Source organism: Diplotaxodon limnothrissa, linkage group LG2, assembly GCF_057381915.1.
Source record: "Diplotaxodon limnothrissa isolate DT_005_m linkage group LG2, D_limnothrissa_male_GT1.1, whole genome shotgun sequence".
In the NCBI taxonomy this organism is placed as follows: domain Eukaryota; kingdom Metazoa; phylum Chordata; class Actinopteri; order Cichliformes; family Cichlidae; genus Diplotaxodon; species Diplotaxodon limnothrissa.
Window position 1 is genome coordinate 35436065 of NC_140597.1, and position 5420 is coordinate 35441484.

Genomic DNA, 5420 nt, shown 5'->3' on the forward strand with positions numbered 1-5420 from the left:
GGCTTTGGTTTGTGTGGACAGTCTAAATCTCTGTCCGTGGCGTCAGCACTGGCAGATTATTAGTTATCACAGTCTAAACCTACACAGGCATATTTTTATATTTTGCTAAGATGTGAAGGGAGGGCGACGGAGAAAGAGACTGCATGCGTCTGACAGACTGTGATCTAATCCCAAGTTAAACAATGCTGCAGGTGGGGTAATAAATCATACACAGAGCTGTTTGGAAAGAGGCACAAAGCTGGAACAAGATGTGTACATGCTGTTCTTCGGTTTGCATGTAAGGCAGGTGTATAAAAGAAATCCAACCCAGGAATGTCAAACTTACTTCACATCATTGGCCACATACAGCTCACTTTGATGTGAAGTGGGTTGAACCACTTAAACTACATGGTAAACATGTAAAGTTATAGAAAAGGTTTTAGTGCTTAATTGCTGTACTGTAAGTATAATTTAGAATATAAGGTTTTCATGAATTAATTTCCTTGTACTTTGGTGTTGTATGGATGGCAATGCGGGGTCTTAAGCAATAGGAAAAGCTGTAAAACTTAAAATATAGTTAAAAAGTTCAAAATCCATGCACTCCACATTTTCTAAGCTGTCCAGTATTGGAGTCATTGCCATTTGACATTATGTTTGACACCCCTAGTCTAACCAAACAGGGTTAAACTAAAGTACTGGTCCTCAAACTCTACTCAAAAATGCTGTCTCTCACCAACAATAAAAATAATCCAAATACTTCCAATTTAAAAATGCTGTTATAGCATGACCTTGCCCACTACTGAGCCCACAGGTTCACAGCTTTAAGAAACAAGGCACTACAGAATGTGATTGGTCATGACTTCGGCTTTGTCCTGCAGATCCTCTTTTAACAGCTACAAATTCTCGCTTTATATCTTTCTCCACTCAAACACATTTAGTTAACTTTGGAGGTTTGAGCTCCAGTTTGCAGGATAATCTACGTGCATCTTTTTCTGTGTGCTCCACCTGAATCTCAGTTTAACACATAGCAAGGATTTTGAGAGTTTAGAAAACAGGGTGCAGTATGAAACTTACAAATCCAAGACGTAAACTAGAAACTTTTAGTGAAGCTGGAGACCTCTGTCACACTATAAAATGAGCAACACTTTGCACCGTAAAAATATTCAAGTATAAATTCTCATCATCAAGTAGTTCATAAAGAAACCTCTTACTGGAGTTTCTGAGACTAAGTATTAATAGTCCTAAAATAAGTCTATTTGGTTTTCTGTTATCGGAGTTTTATAAGAATTCGTAACGGTTTGTCAGGGTCAGGAGTTGTATCTCTCAAGGGTTTAACCGATCCAAAACATTAATAACATCACACTGTACAAAAACATGCCGTCCATTTCTTTGTTTGAAAGACTTCAGGGTGTTTATTCATAGTTTGTTTAACATAAAATATGAGTGTTTATTCACTGATGCTATCACTGCTTTAGTTTGTCACACAGAAGAGTTGCCACTTTGGAAAGCTTTTTTTAAGAAAACATATATATATATAAGGGAAAAAAATCCAGATTTTGTGATTACTGGGTTGTATTAAAATAACTACAGCAGCGGAGTCTGTAAAACCCTAAAAAAGGACACAGCAAAGATGATGCTAACAAGACACTGGGGCTTTGGTGACTGTATTATTTGTACTGCATGAAATTAACACAAAAAAGGACAATCTATCAACACAAGTATCTGCCACAGCTGGAGAAACAAAGATGTTTTCTCACCCATAAACCTGAATCAGCCTCCAGAGATGAATAGGATTGTCTGTGGGTAAGACTGTAGTATCTGCTAAAGAATTTACAGTGTGAGGAGAATATAAAGCTCCTTTAGATGTAATTACCCCCCTAAAGAATTTCCCTTTTTTAAAGTGAGCCAACACTGACGTCAGAAGGAGATCACAGGGTACGACTCTGGATCTCTGGTTTCATGCTCTGGGAAAAAATTATCCACAGAAATAATGACAGGACTGTTTGGGGCTAGAGAAGCGGCATTAAAAAAAAGATAAACTGCCTGACATTTTGCTTTGAGGCAACAAATCTAAGAAAGAATATTTCCAATGAAATGCTTAGCAAACAGTGTAAACGCACATGCAGGAACACTGATGCATAAATCTCAAGAGTGACTTTTGCTGTTAAATTACTATTGTGTCTGTAGTGTCAGCGTTTAGACCACATAAGCTGGAGCAGGAGGACTGATCATCTCTTTTTAAAATCAGTGTGACAGTCTATACATGTAAACCGACTTTTAAACCACACACTAAATGACAAACCTAAAATCAACAGACCAGTCTCTCCTCAAAAAGCACTAACATTATAGCTCACAGTTCGTCCCCTGAAAGACACTGCTGCACATCTTACCTTCAGTTTGGAGAAATGTTGCTGTCCAAGTTCATGCAGCACAAGTTGTTTCACTTCAGCACTGAAGGAGCTCTGTGTGCATGTGTGTGTGTGTATGTGTGTGTGTTGTGAGAAGGCACTTGTGCATGTGTGTTTTCTCCTTGGAAGGTGTTTCCCCATTCTCGTGACTCTACATCACTCTGACAGAGGACAGCAGATTGTATGAGGAGGAGGAGGAGAAGGGGAAGATAAAGGGGCAAGGCGTGAGAGTGGATGAGGAGTCTATTACAGTGCTACGAGTGTGATTAAGTGCCGTCAGCGCAGAGGAAGAGCAGAGGGCCCGGAGTTTCCTGAGCTGGATCTGGGTGGGGGCGGGGAGGTTCGGCTCTCTGATTCCTTCATCTCGCCATTCTCCGTCTTTTTAAGAAGCAAAGAGACACTTGTTTCTTCACAGTCAGTTACTGCAGACACAGTTTTTCATTCACTAGGGGCAGAATTGCATCATTAAACAACACAGGCTCTAAAGTTGGAAAAGAATAACTCTTCAGTTCAAGTGTTTGATTCAAGTCTGCTTCTTGTATGCTTTCAGCACCTTGTCAACAACACATTCGTGACTGAAAGGCAAAGGGAGAGGACTTTGGTAATTGCGGAAATACTTATGTGATTTAACCAAGATATTCCACTTAAAAAACACTTTGAGGCTCTCTTCATTGGACCGTGGCACTCATTTAGACTTAATTGTAGGCAAGCAGTAAAAACAAAAATATTCTCTCACACAGCTAACTAAACAGACCTTGAAATACAAAGCACACAGCCCAACATAGCGCTCAGAGAGACAGCGGTTTAATAAAAGCAAACCTTTTATTCTAATCACAAATACAACACAGATACATTCACATAAAAGTGTCCAAAACAAGGCAACAAATACAATTTAAGTTTCCCCACTCAGGGTCAGACCTCGGCGCCAAAAGACTACAGATCCCAGAGTTATGAAGGCGGCTGAGAGTGAGGTGAGGTGTTTGCGTGTGTGTGTCACAACTTTACAAACAAAAAGTACTCTACCATTAAATAAAATGTAAACATAAAAACAAAAATCGCTCCATTTTAAACAAATGTGACGCAAACTAAAAATCACTGGAGGAAAGCACAGCCAGGGTTAAAGGAGAGATTCACTGTTTTTAATATAGTTTACTTTAAAATTATACTCATATCTTGTTATCTATATAACCAAATAAATGGCCACTTCCTCCTGTCCTTAACAGCAAAGCATTTCATAAATGGCTAAGCTGAAATTAAAATTGGAAGCTGGACTTGTAAATGAAATTCCCTCCTTTTGTTTCCTTTTGATTTAAGCTCACCTTTCTCTGGACATTTTCTAACCTATAAACATGAACTTTGGATGTCCACGTGGTGGGTCACACCAGAATGTAAAAATTCATGTATTCATTCTAGTGGATTGCAGCAGGTACTGTACTTGCAACATAATAATTCTGCATTTTCTTTATTTTTGGTCCATTTTTGGCCCAAACATTCTGACCCACAAATTTTATAACGGAGGGCACAATCATCATTTATTATCAAAGTTGCATTATTCACTTTTATCTAACTTCCTTAAAAGTTGATACAAACAGAGAGTCAAGGGTATGAATATATCTTCAGAAAAAAAAGTGTTGGTCTAAGGTAAAAGAATAAACCTGACTATCTGATTATAATGCTATCCAGGGAAACTTTGGGTCCTGTCAGCCACGTGAGTGTTACTTTGACACATTAACACCACCCTTAACATGGTTGCCCATCCCTATTACATTGAGAAAACTTCTCTAACAGCTCGAGGAGCATGGCAAAGTTTCCAAATTTCCCACATCTAAATCCAATTAAGAAGCCGCAGGACATGCAAGAAAAATCGAGATCCATGGAAGCCCCACTCAAATAATCTGCTGTCAACATCCTGGTGCCAAACACCATGGACACCCCAGAGGTCCAGCGTCTGTGCTGAGAGCTTTGTTGAAGGCAAGAAGGGAACCTTATTGTGGCTGAACTGTTTACAGTGACATAGCCAAGTAAGATATACTAATATGCAAGTTAGCATGGGTGTTGGTGTCATTTTGTCTGTTAAGCCAAATGTCAAGGGGGTAAACAGAAGAGCCGAGAGAAAACAGAAACTCTCCAGGAACTGTTCTGACTGACTGGCATCCACACAGCCAGCTGGCACGCAAGTAGCTATCGCAACACAAAGAAAATTTTATGAATTAGTTCTGGAAATATGGCTGCAAGTGTCTAGAGTAAATATTCCACAGAGTCAGAGTCTGTTCAAGGGTCATACCAACCTTTGGTACCAACCTTACCAAACTTAACTACAACATGCAACTCCTTCAATGTACGTGAGGACCTGTGAGTATAACTTTAAGTAGAATTAAGAACCTATCCTTTACCAGATCAAATCCTGTAAACACAATGGTGAAAATCTGCTGTTTTAGGGTACATAACAAACTTGACATTTCTCCCAACTCAACTACAAAACGATTTACATGTTATCTACAAATGTGCAAGAGAAAAAATAAAATAAATTAAAAGCTATTCATTATAAGACACCAGCTTAGTTCATCTAATTCTAACAAAGAAAAGCTTCACATGTTTAGTTTATGGGAATTTTGTTTTGTGTAACTACTGAGAGTGCTTTAGTGTAAGACACAGAAGCAGAGCGGGAGAGGGAGGAGAGTGGGAATGCAGTGTGTATCACCATACATGGAGCGGAAACCAATCCAGGTTACACTGAGTCATAGACAAGCTTATCCCAGTCTCTCTCTATCCCCCCCACACAGAGACAAACAGAAACACCAAGATAGGGACACAAAGGTGCAAATTCACAGCTAATAATTCATACACTCACACTATGTTTTCACACATTTTTTTCCTAACACCTCCCCTCTACGAAAACACATTCAAGTGTCCAAAAATAAGCCACCTGAAATGGTTTAAAGATTCAAACATATTTGCCACAACAGGCCTTCCTTGGCTTGACCCTTTTGAAAAACAAACTTATCTTGACAAGTGCTTGTTTAGAAAAACACC